Source organism: Puntigrus tetrazona, chromosome 16, assembly GCF_018831695.1.
Source record: "Puntigrus tetrazona isolate hp1 chromosome 16, ASM1883169v1, whole genome shotgun sequence".
In the NCBI taxonomy this organism is placed as follows: Eukaryota; Metazoa; Chordata; class Actinopteri; order Cypriniformes; family Cyprinidae; genus Puntigrus; species Puntigrus tetrazona.
Genome location: NC_056714.1, coordinates 3,154,307 through 3,174,462, shown reverse-complemented (window position 1 = coordinate 3,174,462; position 20,156 = coordinate 3,154,307). Strand labels below are relative to the sequence as shown.

Genomic DNA, 20,156 nt, shown 5'->3' with positions numbered 1-20,156 from the left:
TGTCGCAAAATGTGCAAAAAGCAATGTACAGTAATATAATTTTGCAGAAATGTCGCCACGGGCACATTTTCCCAATGAGTCTGGGTTGATATTAATAGTGATGCTTGCCTTATTTGAAATGCAAATGTGTTTTTCAAATTCAAATGCTCTTTCAGACTGCCAGATGGCAATACAAAACTGTTTCAAGAGTTCTACTCAAAAGGTTCTGTTCTAGTGTCTGTCTATAAAGATGGTAGTCCCAGAGGGAGGTTCTAGATCAGTGCTGATACCGCGTTCCTCTCTGCTGGTCTGTTCATAAACTCAGACCCAGAGGTGCCCTGTAGCATCAGCTGCTGAGCTGGCACAGCTCATGACAATGACAGTTAAACATGCAGAGAATGAGCAGAGTGAGTCGACCAGCAGTCAAAGTCACAGATCTAATGATGGCTTTAGGTGCTGACCGAGGCAAAGCCAAAACCAGTGCACTATCGACAGCACAAGCCTTCTCTCAGTAACTGGGAAGCTTCATCACTCCACTTATAACATCCTGATATTCTCCTAGAAGCATTCGAACAGCCAGTGCTATTTTATTATTTTGAATAATAAGGAAAGAAAGAAATCGGGAAGAGAAACAGACCCGATACTCTCCACTTCAGGGAAGGACAAAGGGATGTTTTTTGTTGTGGTGCTTAGAGAAGAGATATGATTTGGGGAAATGAGAAGCAACACATTGTGGCTCCCAGGAGGAAGAGGATGCAACCGCAAGAATTCCTCAGGGAAAGTAGGGAGTATAGAGGGGAAGAACGGAATGGCACTGTTTCAGCTTCCCAAAATCAACATGATGGCTCCTGTCTGTGGTGTTACCTGCCTCTAGAGACACTTGTCTTACTGGATACCTGATGGTTACACTGCAGGGCCCGGAGTCATTAATCTAGCCTCGTGTGTCGGATCAGCCTCCATGTGACAGCACTTTTCTACTCCACAGCACAACACCCCAATCAAAAAAAAAAAAAACATAATTGCAATCCGGCGGAACCAAACCGAGACACATTTTTCATGTCATTTTTTGTTGTTCTCGCTGTGTTCCGCAATTCAAAAATGAGCAGTTTTGATGCAATTGTGAGTGGGTTAAATGTAAAACCGCCAGCACAAACATAAGCCCCGTTCCAAAAACAAGAGAGCTGCCTACTTAGACAGCATTTTAAGGCATCACAGGCGATGGTGATGGCGACACGAGCCACCGAAAATAGCAATGCTAAGCAAAAGTGGAGCATGTGAGCTGTGTGCGGGACAGACACTGATAATATCAGCAACAACTGCTTGCCAGAAAAATTACAGGTAGCACACTGCAGCAGTGAAGTGATGCTCACAATAATACGCACACAAACTAAATGCAAACTGCTATCCGACTGGAGATGCTCCATCTTTATTAGATGCATCCCTTCTGTGTACATTTCATAAAGTGGTGGGCACTATTCCCACTATTCCCTCTGTGCTCTTCTCATGTCGCTCCAAGACAGCAGAAAAAAAACAATAAAAAATCTGCAAAGAAAGGAAGAGGCAAGATGAGTGTGGGAAACCAGATGATTGCATTACAGTAAATTCGAAATGATTTTAATATTTGGGTCAACCGTTAGTAGTTCCAGGCCTGTCATCTGCTTAGTTGTTCCAAATAACCGTGCCAACAAACCAAGCAAACACATATGACCAACAGTAGGAGAATATAAAGATATTTTCCATGCATTTTCCCAACTAAATTACCTTTAATTTTCTATGCAAAGTGTGCTTTCTTCCTGCTGCTCTCTCTATCTCTCTCTCTCTTTACATTCAAACACATACAGTACAGAAACACGTGCACTGCATATTACTGCTATATTATTAGATTTACTTTTTCAGTGATATAGTTCACAAAAAAGCTAAAAAGCTAAGTGACATTGCCTCACATCAATAGCTCGTGCCTCCATTACTCGCTCTAAATTATGTTTTATAATTAGCAGCAAAATGAGATTCATAAGAAATTAGTCTGACGCAAAAGAGCATTTTAAGGACAAACACCTGAATGTCTTGAAGGGTTGTAACTGTGGGTTACTATAGGTGTTAACCTCCATGTTCACAATAATAAAGAACCAAAGAAATTAAAATGTATTATTTTGCCCGGCATTCCAATATAAACATAAATAGGTGTAATAATATAAGTATGTTTTATGCTTATTACCATGTACCATGGCATTAGCTTAGCAACATGATGACTTCAAACCCAAAGGGAATCAATTGTAGGTCAAGTCTTTTTTGCTGCCTAATTGAAATCAATCATGTACGAGGCTCCATTTTGGTTAGACAGCTGCCTGTATAAACAATAGAACGCAAAGTAGTGCAGTGAGTTGAAACCGAGCAATAAACTGCTGCCATTTTAGAATACATCCATTTGCAAGAGTGAGAAAATGTCTTTTGGGGGTAGAAGCCTATGCTTTATGGAAAATCTTTACAGACGAAAAGATCGGAGATCCCTGCATGGTTCAGGTGCACAAATGCTGGCACAGTATTTCAGGCTGAGCTGCAATGCTCATGTCAGATCCTCCTCATGTCAACCTAACAGCAGTGCAAATACCTCCAACAGCATGTGGTTCAGGTCTGAGCCAAATCTCAGCGCCTCGATCCAAACCAAAACCAACCAACCACACTTATCCATGGAGGAGGCAGTCGGCCATGGCTTAAAGGGGCTTCATTTGGAGGGAGGAGGCAGCTAGGGTGGGGTTTTTCTCAAATACCAGAGCATTAGAGAGACATTCTCATCTCGCAGCAATGAAGATGCGGCCAAGGCGCAGTGAAGAAATTTCCCAGCCAAATGCAACATCACATGCTCGTCACATGCACCCACACATTATGGAGTCATTTCAATCATTTCTGGCTAGTGAGCTCAGTCGTTTCTCTCCGGGGCTCCTGGATTATTCCAGAAAACCTAAATGTGTTAAAGCCCTGTGGGTATAGGGATTGCCATTAAACAGGGATTCTTTCTAGGCAATACTGTGATGACCTTGGAATGGAGGGGTTAATGGGATCAGAGAAAGCTGGCAGCTCCTCAAGGAGCCCATTTGTTAAGCAAAAAGGACTTGTGGAAAGTTTAATGGGTGTAATGAAAGATACGGAGGTTGATACTCGTGCTTTATGGGCTATTTGAGGAACGGTAGGTTTTGAATAGAGACGCGTCGGTGGGGCCGAGTATCACCTGTCTCCTTCGAGCATGTTTACTCCTGCCGAGAGCTGCTCATCAAGAAGATCTCTCCCAAGACATTAACAACGGATCTATCCAACCTCTCCTACACCCAGTAAGACTGTTTATGTCATCGGATCCCTGAAATAAGCTCAGTTGGGTTATACAGTGATATACAGTCATATAATCATGCGTTTGTGGTAGGTTTAGAAGTTTGTTAGATGTGGTCATTCGTATGAATTACATCTACTGAAATATGCAAATTACTATGAGATCGGTGTAAAAAATCCATGTTGCATTTAAATAAACATGCATTTTGATTGGTAATGACATTCATATGGCTTTTCACGACGACTGACACAACACTATCTTAACTTTAGAATGTAAATATAGGTAAATACAGGCCCTTGCACAAATGACCCATAGGGTCACTTTTTTATTGGAGGAAAGGCTATATCTATCATACACAGGCAGCCAGAATTTACGCATGACTGAGAATGTCAGTGGAGACGTTTATATTTTGTGCCACTGCATTCTTAAAAATAAACGTCTATCAACATATACATTTATTTTAGTCATTATTAAGAAAAAAAAACTAACTATATAATCACACCTTTATTTGTTGAAATTAATCGTAATTATTTTCCCACATAACAACAAAATTTGTATATACTTTTACATTGCAATAATTGTACATTCAATCATCAAATGAATATAAAAAAACACATAAAGACATTGTATTTTTAATATTTTTTAAGACTGAAGGTGAGTTATCAGTGATACCAATACTATTGATGTCACTAAGATTTTTTTTTATTAAATATAGCCATTCAACATATAATAATATAATTTAAAGCTATCAACTGTAACATGTATTACACTTTACTGAGTAATAATACTGTTTATTTAAGAACTGAGTAAATATCAATTAACTATGTAATCACTATTAGGATTAGGATTACTTGATTGTAATTATGCATATTTTATTGTTATTATAACAGTAAGCATATGTAACAAGGACGCGTCAAAATAAAGTGTTACTCAATCTGCAGATAAACCCAATTTAATAAAAGTCATACTTTACTTAGCCCTCCAGCAGATAGGAAATACACAGAAACTGAATGCAAAATTCTAAATTAAACATAGATGAATCCCAAAAGCTTCAAAAGTTATCGATTTCCTTTTTTCTTTTGCTCTTTGATAAACAGACATCACAGCAGATGGTTGTAAAGGTATCGGGCTGCTATTACTTTATGAAACGGTGCAGACTACAGCGTGCTATACTATAGAGTCAGTACTATCTACGTATACTTTTGAAGACATTGCTCATTTCCATTCACCACTTTCTCTCATAATGAACTGTGATCTTTCGGGTAACTTTTTCCAAGAAGCTCACCAAGACTTCAGAGCATTTTGTGTCTGATCTTGCCTCAGGAACGTAAGTAGCAATCACATCATGCTCTCACTTTGGTCTTGGGTAAAAAGTTGTCCAACTATATGCCAAATCACTGTTAAAAATTGTGTTTCGTTTTAAGACAGTAGCAATATCAAAACAGTATACCATTTTGCTGGTAACATTTTAAAGTGCCCTTTCCATTCGAAAGTGTCCCAGTAAAGTTTTGTATTTTTTTTATCTGGACACTTTTTCTGTTCTGTCTCCTTAGATAAACCCACAAGGACACTGGCGCTGCAGCCATGAATGGGCGTTTTTCTGCTCGATGATGAGTTGTCCTGTAGATGAGCTCCTTCCAAGTAAATCAGACAGAAGCTAAAGCAATTAGCACCGAAGGAAATTATGCTAATAAGTCTGAGGACCTTGTTAGGTCATTTTCATTATCCATGTTAAACCGTGACTTAGGGCAGCCTTTCACCGTATGAAGATTAATTATTGTCCAAAGAGAAAATATGTGGAATTTGATATCCCACTGCCCATGAACGAATCTCGCGTACACCAGCCCTAACAATACAGCACTGTTGGTACACTTGCAGAAAAATATAAGCAAATTTAAAAAAAAAAAGCTTGCAGAATTGTTGTTAAAGAAAAAAATGTAATGACTTATTATTTATTTACAGGTTGTCATATATATATATATATATATATATATATATATATATATATATATATATATATATATATATATATATATATATATATACACACATATTTTTTTTTTTTTTTTTGGATATAAAGATTGGAAATTTGTTGCCAATTTTGCCAATTTGTATTAAATATTCTTCATCAATATGCAACAGTCAGTGAGCTGTTTATTTTAGAATTTGCTTAATCTAAAATTTTGCTTTGAACAAATGCAACAAATATAATAATTATAATAATAATTATTTATATTTTTATTATTGTTGCTGTCGTTGTTATTAGCCCAACAAGTGTTACAGTGGTTCGCTAAAAGCTTCAACAGAACCATAAATATAGCGAACCAGTGAAACTGCTAATCAAACAGTTACAGAAACTTCTCACGGTGTCAATATGCATTAGCCTCTGACTGATTGCCATTTGGCTGATTAATTAACGCCTGCCTTCGAATGCAGCTCTCAGGAAAACCTGAACCATTATGGTTTCTAAATAATCGTGGCTGTCAGCGTTATAGCTGAAAGGGATTGGCGTGTGGATAGACAGTCTTGAACAGCGAGAGTTTGTCCTTTCTCTGAGCTGATGAGTGAACATAGACTGATGAGTTACTGTAAGACAGGCTGAGTCAGCTAATTAAAGGCTTTGAGTCTTTTAATCGACTGGGTTAGAAAAGGGAAATTTACCTTCCAGCTGGCCTCCCTTCAGCAGTTCACTCTCTACTGGATTCTTTCTTCGGATTATTGAAGGATTGCTCGCCAAAAGCTGTACGATTTTGATTCTGCCATGAGATGTTTTCGAACATGCTCTTAAGCTCCAAAAAATGCTATATAAAAGTTTCATGCAACTTGTGAATTATATTTCTAAATTTTTCTCCTACAGTCCTACAATGAATTTGTGTGAGGAATAAATTGGAGTCTTTAATAAGTCTGCTAACTATAAGTGACTAACTACATCTCTTAATTTTTTATTATTTGCAGCTAAATTTCTACTAATTCTCAGAGTAGACTGTTAGGGTAGGTTTAGGGTTAGTAGACCAAGTTGAGATATACTTGCGAATTTCTGATAGTCATTATGTTGTATCTTATGGACCGCTTAAAATAAAATGCTAGAAGTCATTAGTCTAATACTCTATTGACTGCTAGTTGAAATTGCAACTTACTTGTTAGTAGGATGTCTAAAGTGGACTATAAAGTGGACCAAGTCAACTATGTTACATCATCTCAGGTTACTTTAGAAGACATGACATATAACACATCTGAGACATTTGGTCTACTGTTACGTTGTTATTTTTTTTATTTCATTTTACGAAAAAAAAGTTCCTAATTTTTATTGTCTTGTTTTTCAATGCAAATGTGTAAACATTCCTAAATCAAGAGAAGCAAAATGTCATAATATTTTTAAAAATAATAATAATAATCTTTCTGAGAAAGTAATCAAAATCAAAAAAATGTTTTGACCACACCAAGGGCAAATATCTGCCAATGGACTTACTGACATATTTGTTGTTATTTTAAGCAAACTCAACATATTTTTGGACATTTGTAGTTTGTTAACTTCCTTAGTCTTGATTTAAAGAAGTTCGGATATTTGCATTAGAAAACAAGACGAGAAAACCTAATTATGTTTGCAGTGCATGCCACATTCAGGGCCAAGATTTTAAGAATTTATGACTTTCTGCTCCAATTTAGGACCTTTTAGGCTTTCGTTTGTAGAAGTTAATGTGAAATCACTGCAATAACAGTTTGGTGTGGAAAAAGAAGTTCAAATACTTGCACGCCACGCTTGCTTGACATGTGAAAACAAACCTCAGCTTTCATTTACCATATTTGTTCTATATACGTCCATCAATTAAGGTTTATATATAATTAACTCTGTTCATCGTGAAAAAAACGAAAGCGAAATAAACCCCTCTTCATATATGGGTTACTTTTACAATGTCTTTCTGTATCTGTCGATGCCTGAAACGTTTGTTTGCTGGGAGTTTTAATGGATAGACAAAAAAATAACAAGAGAACATTAACAATATCGTATCTTCATTTTTAGTCTTATGGATTTCTAATGAGTCGAGAATGAGTATCCCTTTAAGACCTTTTAGAGACCTGAACAAATAAAAATATTACAAATCAACACAATAATGGAGTTGATTGGGAAGTCAAGCGGGTGGCATACTTTTAATAAGCTCCATGATGAGCCCAAACAACATTATTATTATCATTTAAGAGCCTTTTTAACAACCATAAATGTATAAAAGCGATTAAAAGGCATGACTTTAAGCACCCACGGGGGCCCTTGCATTCTGCTAAATATCTCCTATTGTGTTCCACAGACCAAAGAAGCCAGACAGGTTAGGAATGACATGAGCGTGAGTAAATCATGACAGAATCTAAGTCTTCACTCATCATAGCTGGGTAAATTTCTCTCTAAACAGGACATAAAGGAACGAGTCCAATGAAGTGTCATTGTGTTGTGTCCCATGAGAGTTATTTTGGCAGGTTAGATCTTTTTGGCATGCGAGTTCTCATCTTTCCTCTGTTTCCGTCTCACCCAGCCTCTAGTGAGTTCATATTTTGGCCCTTTTCCCGGATAGGAGAGCCACTGTTGAGGAAGAACTGGGATACTGCCAGTGTGCTGATATCAGACGGTTTTTAGATCACTACAGCAGAGTCCCTGTTTATCACACACGCCTCAGATCGCAGTGTACCCTGCAGGTTGTGGGTTCAAGTTCTCTGGGGAGTAGTGCTATACGCAGACAGAGCAAACAACTTCCCGCAGCATCAATTAAAAACAAACTCTACTGTTATCACCTTGACTGTATTTTCGTACCGTGCTTTCTGATGACTTAACTACTGTAAATAGCAGACGAGAGACTTGAAACAATAACCACCAAAATCCGTCTGAGCTTCCTTCCCGCTCTACTCCGTTACGCTAAATGCTAAATACTAATCGGGCGTAGTTAGCAGTCAAACTTATCGTTCTTTTGGCACAAATTCATCTGTCACATTGTCGAGCCAAGTTAAACAGGTGCCAGCATGACCTCATCCTTGAAAACGGCGAACCAAAATGACTTGGAATAAATAACGAATTAAATGCAAGGATAAAAATGGCGTGTATAGTATGCACTAAAATGTTTGAGGTTACTTTTTATTTCAATTCCGTTTACTATGTGTGAGAAACAATGTTTTCGATGGGCCATTTTAGATGTTCTATCAAACTATAAGCAACTTTGCAACCACGTATCAACTAAATCTGTATTAAGAGTATTGATAAACTGGTCAGGTATAAACGCATTAGCGCTAGGGTTAGCGAAATAAGTTGGCGTACCTGCAAAGCAGAGAATGTCTTTTGGGGACCATAAAAAGTGTTAAGTGTTAGCAGATATCTCAAACTCTAATAACTGGTAGTGTTGTTATCTAACGTTCGGAGAATGTATAAAATAAGTGCTGCTTTTAAAACAGCGTATGGTTGTCACGTGATGGAACCAAAGGCAGATGGCCTCAATAAGATGCTGTAAAAGCAGCTTACTGTCATGAAACCGTCCAGCAGGCCAGAGTCTGGTTTAGGGGGCGCCTGCAGACGCTCCATGGACCACTTTTCAATGATGGAGGACACCTGGCTGTTCTCCGTGTTCAGGATCCGGAATCCTGTCATGTTGACCCCGCTGTAGCGATAGGGCTCCACATCCAACGCGAAGAGATCCTGAAAAATGTGAGAAAAAAAACCCTAAAACGCAAAATACTAGTGGGGTTCTTTTTACCAGTCATGAAATAATTGCAATATATATTCCTTCCTTTATCTGACAGCTTTTCCTATTGATACAAAAAAGTTATTACATTTACCTGCTGTATAAATGATTGTATTGAATTAAACATAAATACTTCCAATAATATATATATATATATATATATATATATATATATATATATATATATATATATATATATATATATATATATATATTTATTTTAAACCTGCAAATGGGATAGGGAAAAAGACATTTTAAAATAATAATAGAATGTTTCCTTGACAGTAAAATGGAAAACAGCACTAGAATAAAAAAAAGCTTCTCTGTTCCTACTTAGGGAATATAATAGCCTGATTCCCAAATGATTTTATGAATGTCATTGTGGTTTTGAATGCGATTTATAATATAAAGATTCATACATAACTTACCAGGGTAGTAAAAATGTAGTGGTAATACTCTGTCATCATTCCCATGGCAAGAGCCTGAAAAAAACATTGAGAAGCATGAACGAAACCATTTTGAGACAAGGGAGCAGTAACGCTATTCTCTGAAAATGTGCAATTTATCACTGAATCGAAGGATAGGCGGGCGAAAATAATGGCATTTCTTGTTTATGATGTTCTGCGGCTTGTAATAATTTTATATGCTGAGAGCTGAAATCATTTGAAGCTTTCAGTCTATCTTTCCCTTAAACCCCTGAAATACCCTGAGCTCTCTTCAATGCCCATAAATACAATACAGAGTGACACTCTACGGAGTCTGTGCTATACCTCTAAACAAACCCATCTGCTTTTAAAAAGTCTAGATGTGTTTTACCTAGTATTGTAATATATTATTAGAAAATATTTTAGTGTGTTTACACAACATGCAAAATAATCCAATGAACAAATCGATATCTGAGACAGTGAAAGACATTACATCATTCAGTGAAGCACTTTCATTTAAAAAAGTCTTTAAAAATCAATGTTTTATTTTTATTTAGGAAGTCCACAGCAATATGGTACATTCAGGGCCCGTTCGCACAAAACATGTTCTCTTAATATGGATTTATGTACGCCTACATACAGCGGTGTGAAAAAGTGTTGGCCCCCTTCAAGATTTTTTTATTCTATTTTTTGCATGTTTGTCATACTTCTTTATCTGAAAAACAATGCTACAGTCTGTTATTCTTTGAAAATGTGCGTTCCGGCCCCGAATGTCGGCCTCTGATTTGGTTTGTGAAACCCGCCCACCGCTATTTTTACCCAATCGTGTTTCGGCGCCACAGGTTGCCGGTTGGGTGAAAACGCAGCGTATTTCTTTTCAGTAATGGAAGCTGGCAAACGAAAAGAGTCTCAGCGGGAATCTGGCAACATGCGTGTGCGTCAAGTCTGAGTAGGAGGGGCCTATTTTGAATTTGGACTGCAATACCTAGTTCTACCGCTCGGTGACAATCCTACATACACCACCTTTAAGTAATGTTTTAACGAGGCCGTGCGGCTTTGGATTTTGCTTTCCCTTCATTTAAAAACTGCATGTCGTGTTTGCATGTGTTATCTTTGATTAATATTTAAATCTGTTTGATGATCTGAAACATTAAAGTGTGACAAACATGCAAAAAAAAAAATTAAAAAGTCAGGAAGGGGGCCAACGCTTTTCCGAACCACCGTACAGCTGGATATCTTTGGCCACTGGATGTCTTGGTACCATCTGTGATGCATAGCTCAACCTTGAAAAACACGTCTCAAAACCTATGCATTCAGCTGCTCTCGGTCCAGCTTTCTTTGACTGCAAGACTGTGTCCTTTGTAACTGGCACATAGCTCATTCTGTGCCGTCTGCCCTTGGTTAGTGTGTTTTGGCGAGATGTATTGCCTGTAAGTAGCAGCTGAGGCAGTTCTGACTGCAGAATTCACAAATACCTTGAATTCAGATGCTAAAAACATTTTGGCGACGCTTAAATTTAGCAAACACATATTCGTGGTTAACAAAATGTTTTCTTTCATTCGACTCTAATTTGTAGTAGTTATGTTTATGTATAAGGTTATAAGGTATGTAAAAGGATGTACTCTTTGATATGTAACCTTCTAATAAACAGCTAATATACTACTAATATGTAGTGGTATAATATAATGAAATAATAGTAATTTGTTGCAGTATTTTAGGTGGTGTTACTCTGTTAAGAACGAAGATCTGTTGAGGGAATGATTCAATGACTTCATTCCCGACTGAATCAGCTGTGTGAATGAATTGCTCGAATCTCAGCGACTCACTTGGAGACTTGCTACCGCCTAGTGGTTTTACACTTTCAATAATTTTAAAATTCATCACTGTTAAAAAAAAAAAACTAAAAACTAAAAAGCATGTGTGTATCAGTAATTGCAGATTAAATGCATCCATGTGCCATCTGAGCTACATTAAACTTTGTGAATACGTGTAAATGCCACTTCAGATGCAGATTCCATTAATGTTTTCTTCTCTGTAAAGAGACTAAATACTGTACCAGATGAAGTGCCTCTCACGCTTAACCAAAGATACAAAATGAAAGAAGGTTAAAACAGAACACGTTGCTCAAACTGCATATAAACTTTTTTTTCTTTTTCATTCTGCATTTTTTACTTCAGCATTTACTTTAGTGTGGCTTTCAGGTAATGTCCTTGCTAATATGTTTCTAGTCCATAGTAAATAGTGTTCCCTAATAAAGTGCTACCAGTGGTCATTTTTGTGGTTTGCACACTGAAAATATATATATATATATATATATGACAAGATCTTAATAATAAATAATATTTTTTTCCTTGTAGGAGTGCTTTGTCATTAAGATTTTTATATCACATAAAATTGTCATTTTTGAAACAAAAACAACGAAAAAGGAAGGAGAGAAGAACTTAATAAATTATATAATAAGCCAACTAAGTTTTAGCAGCAGAAATTCTATTACATAATTATTATAATACTAATAAGTTCATTAAAAAAGCAGATATACATTAAGAGTGTTTTAAAACACTAAACTCAGCTTCTATTTCTTGGAAAAGACAACGTATTTAAAAAAAGAGCAGATGGGATTTTATTTTGCTCATTGCTTGTTTGTCTCCATAGCTGTAATGAGCTCTCGGGTTCCCACGCCAACCCAACCACGCATTCACGCGGCATCTCTCGCAGACTGACAGACAACTCAATCCATAACAATAATTAATTTATGGGCCAAGCTGTTGTGTTGCTAAACGTTGGAACAACAATCGTCTAAACCCGAGTGTCAGCCTGTTGCATTCGCTCTATTTAGTGCACACTTCAGGGCGATGTGAAACATACATGAGGCGGCCCCGTTCAAGTGCGCCTGGCAACAGCTGCTGCATTACAGACGAGATCCTGTATTAGCACGTGAGCTAATTGTGCCCTGCGCTGTGCGCCGGATGGAAATAGACGTCTTTAACATTGCTCACCCTGTGATAACTTCAGCTGTCTTACCAGGAGCTGCGGTGTGACACAGGTGTGTGTGTGTGATACACACTCTGTCACGATTCCGTGGTTTTCTCGGAAAGGACTCGGGACTCGAAATAAACTTAAATATATTTAATCCAAAAATGACAAAATAAATATACAAAAGCCAAAACAAAAACCACGAAAAGAGCTGGAACAAAACAGAGTAACGTTGAAACATAGTAACGTTGAAACTTAGTAACTTTGATAATCCGACAAGGTGCACACGAAAACACAGGGCTTAAAAACACAGGGAAATTAACTAAATTGACAAGACGCAGCTGGAGACAATTACACAATTACACATCAAGGGAAGGCAGGGCACAGACAACACGTGGCTCGAGACAAAAACAATAACAAAAGTCCAGAGTGTGACATAATGCCCCCCTCCCGGAAGGTGCGTCCTCGCACCTAAAGTAACAAAAAAAAACAACAACTCGGAACTGGGAATACCGGATCTTGGGAGGAGGTTCCGGTGGAGGACGACCCCCAGGAGGAGGCAAGCAGACATGAGTCAGGGGCACAGAAGGAGGAGGAGCCAGGGAGGACACAGGAGGAGTCGGGCAGGAGGAGATCCAGAGCCCAGCCATGATGGTCCATGGTGGCGCCGACGGAGGAGGAGCCATGGAGGAGGAGCGGCCATCGACTCCATGGGTCCGACCGACGGCGGAGCAGGTGGTGCAGGAGACCGAGGCCAAAGCGGAGAGCCGAAGAGCCAAGGTGACGTCGAGGCGCTGGAGGTCCTAGGCGACGCCGCCGGCTTCGGCGACTGACACGGAGACGGGAGACAGGAAGGACGCTGCGGAGCCAGAGCGACTGAGGACTGAGGTGGAGCCGGAGGAAGGAGGAGCCTGACAGAGCCGGTGGGATGGAGGGGCGGCGGCCGAGGAGAGGAATCCCGAGGCGACGGATGGTCGACGACAGACCAAGGCGGAGCCGGAGGGACGATGGAGCCTGGTGGAGCTGGTGGACTGACGGACCACGGTGGAGAGGAGGAGCTAGAAGCCCAGGGGGAGCCGACGGGTCTACGAGCCGAGGAGGAGTCCGGGACTCGGAGGCGGGACGGTGACCTCGGCGGCGATGGGGACCGGCAGACCCGTGGCGAGCTCGTGATGGTGAGCTGAGGATGAGCGCAGGGGCTGCTGGGATCCATCGTCATGGTGTGACTAGGGTGGGAGGGTGGGAAAACTGGGAGCGCTCGGGCGCGGGCATTGGAACTCGGGAGGCGCTCGTGGCGCGGGCACTGGAACTCGGGGCGCTCGGGGCACGGGCACTGGAACTCGGGGCGCTCGAGGGCACGGGCACTGGAACTCGAGGAGCACACGGGCACGGGCACTGGAGAGGCGCACGGGCGCGGGCACTGGAGGGAGCGCCACGGGCGCGGGCACTGGAGGAGCGCGCGGGCGCGGGCACTGGAGGAGCGCACGGGCGCGGGCACTGGAGGAGCGCCACGGGCGCGGGCACTGGAGGAGCGCGACGCGGGCGCGGGCACTGGAGGAGCGCGGGCGCGGGCACTGGAGAGCGCGACGGGCGCGGGCACTGGAGGAGCGCCACGGGCGCGGGCACTGGAACTCGGGAGAGCGCCGACGGGCGCGGGCACTGGAACTCGGGAGCGCGACGGGCGCGGGCACTGGAACTTCGGGGAGAGCGCCACGGGGCGCGGGCACTGGAACTCGGGGGCGCTCGGGCGCGGGCACTGGAACTCGGGAGAGCGCACAGGAGCGGTCTCTAGGGTGCTAACAGGACGGCTGGGCGGGACCAGCGGGCTAACAGGGCGGCTGGGCGGGACCAGCGGGCTAACAGGACGGCTGGGCGGGACCAGCGGGCTAACAGGACGGCTGGGCGGGACCAGCGGGCTAACAGGGCGGCTGGGCGGGACCAGCGACTCAGGATACACGGAGGTGCCCAGTCTAAGTTCACATCATCCAGTTCCTCTTGTAGATCCAGCAGCCCCAGTTGGATGATCAGCTCATCCTCAGCCGATCTGCAGTGGGCGGAGCTCCACCGGCGCTCTCGCTGTCGGCTGTCTCCACCGCGGCAAGCTCTGATGCCCGCTCACGCACCTGGTCTGTCGCAATCGGCTCGGGTCGGTGGCGCTCCACGGCTCTGTCGCTCTCCTCAGCGATGGTTCCGTGGTCGCCCCCGGCTCAGCGATTGCGCCCTCCCGTGGCACAGGCCTGGCCTCCGCGACGCGGGAGATGATGGGCTGGGTTCAGGATCTGGAGTGGGGCTGGTGTCGTTGTCCTCCAGCGCAACCGTCATCGGCGAGTTGCAGGACACCAGCACCCACTCGATGTCTGCGGCGGCGCTCTCTCGAGGGCCGTCCCGGACAGCTTTGCTCGTGTGGTGGTGTTCAGTCCGCGGAAGTGAATCGAGCACAAAAAGCCGTCCGGGAAGCGCGAGTAGTTCGCGAGGCGAGGAAGTCCTTAGTGTAGCCCTCGAGAGAGCGATCCTCCTGCTCCAGCAGGAGGATGAGGAAATTTGGGTCGTTGTAGGGGAATCCATGAAAAACAAACCCAAAAACAAAAGGGGGAAAAAGCGCGCTTTACTTTTATGGTGATGGTCGGATTATCCTGTCACGATTCCGTGGTTTTCTCGGAAAGGACTCGGGACTCGAAATAAACTTAAATATATTTAATCCAAAAATGACAAAATAAATATACAAAAGCCAAAACAAAAACCACGAAAAGAGCTGGGAACAAAACAGAGTAACGTTGAAACATAGTAACGTTGAAACTTAGTAACTTTGATAATCCGACAAGGTGCACACACGAAAACACAGGGCTTAAAAACACAGGAAATTAACTAAATTGACAAGACGCAGCTGGAGACAATTACACAATTACACATCAAGGGAAGGCAGGGCACAGACAACACGTGGCTCGAGACAAAAACAATAACAAAAGTCCAGAGTGTGACACACTCAGACTGCTAGAATGATTATAAATCACACGTTATTACCGCTGTCGGCCTGGCGAGGGTGATTAGAATGGGTAGAGGTCAGGTCAGTAATTACATTTGTTGTTGTGTGGTCTAGCGCTGTTAGTAACAGGTGGTATTGTGTCCAGGTGGACTGGAAAAGCTCCAGGAGAAATCTACAGATTGCTGGTGGAAACTCATATACACTTCGATGAGCCAGCAACACTCACACCATTAGTAAGTAAAACTGTCGGTAGGATAGCCAGCGGTAGAGCAACAAATTAAAATGGACACCATCTAGATCATTATAGCTTTGAACTTTCTTAAAGTGCTCGTATTATGAAAATTGCAGTCATAGAGAAGTAATATGAAGGTATTGTGATGGATTATACCATTCCTAAACACCAGAAGACAAATACGCAATTTTTCCAGTTAGTACATTACTGACTCATAACGGTAAAATATAGAGGAAGTCCAGTCTGATGTTTCTGGCTGTGCCAACCCAACCCAAATGCTTATAGGTACATAAAAATGTAATGAAAGTCAAGCTTCCTCTTGTGGAAAAGAAATACATTTCTTGAGGAATTAAACAAGTATTCGAGGAGATAAAAGGCTATCTACTGTTAAAGTCAAAAGTTTACATGCACCTTGCAGAAACTGCTAAATAATTATTTTACCAAAATAAGAGGATCATACAAAATTCAGGTTGTTGTTTATTGAACTCAAGTGTTAACTATTACAGAAGGTTCATGTGCTCACTGATGCTCCAGAAGGAAAAAGATGCATTAAGAGTTCAAAAGTTTTCAACCCCCTGGCTTTTAATGGGTTAGTTCACCAAAAAATGACAATTCAGTCATTAATTACTCACCCTTGTGTCATTCCAAACCCTTAAGACCTTTGTTCATCTTGAACACAAATAAAGATATCTTTGGCCCTCCATAGACAACAAGGATATTACAATCATATCATCTAAAAGGTCTTAATCTGTGTCCCAAAGATGAACAAAGGACTTATGGGTTTGGAACGACATGAGGGTAAGTAATAACAGAATTTTCATTTTTGGATGAACTAACCCTTTAATGCATAGCTTTTTTCTTCTGGCGTCAGTAAATATTTCAATCGTCTATAAAAGTTGCCATATAAGTCGATCCTCACTGTGAAAAGATGGATCTTAAAATCCAACAGTCATTGTTGGAAAGGGTTGAAAAAAAAACATAGAAAACCAAAGAATATTTGGGACCTGAATGAATCTGCAGAATAGAACAAACAAAGGAATCATGAACAACTATGATTAAGAAGAAGAAAAAACACAGTAGAATAGGTAACACTTGTTAACTATTAACTATGACTTTTCCCTCCATAAATTCTTAATTTGCTGCTTATTAAGAGTTGTGGTTGTTAAGTTTAGATATTGGGTATGATTAAGGATGTAGAATAAGATCATGTAGAATAAGGCATTAATATGTGCTTAATTACCACTAGTAAATGGCTAATGTAATGTGCATGCTAATAAGCAACTTAAGCAAAAAAAAAAAAAAAACACACAGGTGTGGATCATTTAGGTAACTTCACAGTAAGAATCAAGGCGTGTAAACTTTTTCTTTTTCCCTATTGTGGACTTTATGTAAACATTTTTATGTGAAATATCTTACTCAGGTTATTACTGAACAATAGCATGTCCTGTGGATGGATGGATGGATGGATGCATGGATGGATGGATGGATGGATGGATGGATGGATGCATGGATGGATGGATGGATGGATGGATGGATGGATGGATGGTTGGATGGATGGATGACTAACAAAGTATTTTAAAAGAAAATGAATAAAGTACCAACTTGTAGCCGATTCTTCAAATAGCGGTACTTTTCATAATGTTTTGGAGATAAAACATGACATCAACACCTCCATGAAAGCAGCTGAAGTTGTACATTAAGCTATTATCATTAGACTTATTGTGCCATAATATCAAAGTAAGTACAATCCGCTTCATATACCGTACCTAAATTCAAATAATTTTGGTTTGAATTCCACATAATGACTTCATGCACTGTATATCGAGAAGAAGAGCTTAAAATCATTGTTTTACTTTATTCGTTCATATCACTCCAAGAAAGAGTTTTTAAGCGTGGGTCAGAGTTTGCGTGCAAATGCGCAAATTTCAATCTGATCTTAACAGTTTGAGTGGCACATTTCATCACGTTGTATTTTGTAAAAGCGTAATGCTGATAGCGCAAAAGAGGCTGTTATTGTGGACAGAGCAGTTCAAATGATATTAGACACAACAACAAACCCACGGTCCATGAAATAATGTGATTTCTTATTTACTGAGAAAAGAGCTTTTGTACAGAACATTTAAGCGTGCAGCAGCAATATTTACGTCCTATATTCAGTCTACAAATTGCCATAAATGTAGTATAATTGCTCCTAGCCTGGACTAACTTAACGTTTTATCTAACAAATAAAATGACGCTAAAGAACACCAAATTGAAAATGATGCAATGATCAACGATAACAATAACTTTTCTGACAGATCCAAATATCTGAAATATTACATCCTCGCTAAGACCCAGTTATCATCGCCATCATCAGCCCCAAAGTGAAATTAATTATTAAATTCAGTCTTGTGTGAAACATATGGTTGGGAAATAATGGCTCTGTAGCCCGAGCGGATTTTGCGAAGTTCAAAAGTGTAGACGACTTCACAAAGCCAAAAGTTTCAAATGCGGATATCACACAAACCCTCTGAGAGCTGCCCATTATAGAAGCATATATCCACTGCCACTAATAATGAGTATCTTCATTATCACTTCAGTGGTCTGAAACTGATTAAGGAGGTCTGTGAGTCAATCTCTAGCTGAATAATACCCACTTTAATATTTGATTATTCCTGTAATTGGGCGAAAATTCTAGCAGTTAAGTCACACATTGAAATATCAGTTTTCTCTTTGGCTTTCTCTAATGCGAGACTATTCACGAAACTCTAGCGGTGCATATCCTTATCCATTGTTTGGCCAACTTAATTTAATCGGTCTTTCCCGCTAAAATGAGATTGCGTTATATCCTACGCTGAAAGAAAAAACTGGGAAACGGTTAGCACGTTTCACAAATAATTAAAGAGATGTCAAGTAGCATTAGCGAATTTAAGCGAAAAGACTAAAATGGTGCTTTCTTATAAAACATTCCAATCACGTTTGTTTCGTTTACGAATCATTTTCGAAGTAAAATATAGCATAATGTAGATATAAGGAAAAGCAGTGGTTAAGCGCAGGGTGTTTGTAGGGCATTTCACATCATGAGAATTACCCTATTGGCTAATTACATACAAACATACTGACTAACGGAGCATGTAAGCTTGACTCTCTGATAGGTAATCAATGAAACCTGTACACTTCACTGATTGTGCACAAATCAATCTCGCGCACAGGATCAAAAGAGACAATAAATTAACAGGTCAACAACAACGCATGCACTTTTCTCCTTCACGAGAGGGGATAAAATCAGATTATCAGCACAGCTTCTAATCGTAAAGGCAAGCCACATTTTGGTATTAGAAAGACCAGGAAAAAAAAAATACACTTCCAGATTGAGTTAACTTGAGCGGCAATTGAAAAGCAATTTTGGACAATTAGCTTGGATTGATTGATTCTTTCTTTCATTCGTTTTCCCAAACTTTGTGCAAAGACGATTCTCAATTATGTTATGTTGTGGGCATATTAATAAGTTCTTGGCGTGTAACGAAAAAATGGATTTGAATCTTTATAAAGTTCTCCTGAGACATTTTTTAAACAGTTTGGAATTCATTCTATCATCACTATTATGGCCCTGTTTGCGCATGCGCTTCCGTCGATCCGATCACAAGTGGACGACGTTAAGTATAACCTGTCAAATGAGATTTAAAGGTCTTATTTTGCGAGTATACGAGAGTTATGCGATCTTATTTCATCGGCTGGATCGAAATAACCAGAAAAGGTTCATACATAAACATGCACAGCACATTGTGGAGCTTCTTTGTTTAATAACATAAACTTACTGTTTCCACCGTTACAACGCAGTTAACGTTACTAACAATTTATTATGATATTGTTCGAATGTTATTTTTACGTACCGTAAACTTGACACGCAGACTTGACACGCTACATGCAAACGATATACTTTGTTGTATTTTCCTGTCAAAATAACGATTCGTTATTCAAGAGCTGCCGGTTTCTCTGGTAGTGGGCGGGACTAATGCGCGTAAGACAATCTTATTGGCTGGCGCTCATCTTTTATTTTTGATTTCGGCAAATCAATTCGAGCGAACGCTGACTGCTATTTATGAAAAGTAACTAGTAACTATAACTATTTACGTTTTTAAATTAACATGCCCAGACAAAAACACGTTAATACCAGGTGTAAACAGGGCCTATGTTTCCATCCAAAGTTGCGAATTTAACTAAAGTTGCAAAATTTACAAAACATTTGCGAATGAAGCGTTTTCATTTAAGGAGTCAAAGACGAAATCCTAACCGCCTAAAAAACTGGCTCTAAGAAAATTAGGAGAAACCATTTAACACAATCATTTTTTGTTTATAATAAATTACTTCAAACATTCGGTACGTCTCAAAAGACTCTTTACAGTACTTTTGACATGTTTTTTTTTAGAGAAATTTGCTAAAAGGTATTGTCTTCTACAGAAAAAAAAAAATAACAAAGTTTATACCTGGGTCTCAAGAGACTGTTATAACAGGCACTTGTGAATGTCTTGAGATAAACAGG

General features: G+C 40.2%; 1 pseudogene; it reads right to left on the bottom strand.

The window, feature by feature from the left end:
- The window catches only part of LOC122360341, a 128,452-nt pseudogene that overhangs the window by 50,563 nt on the left and 57,733 nt on the right, over nucleotides 1–20,156 (bottom strand).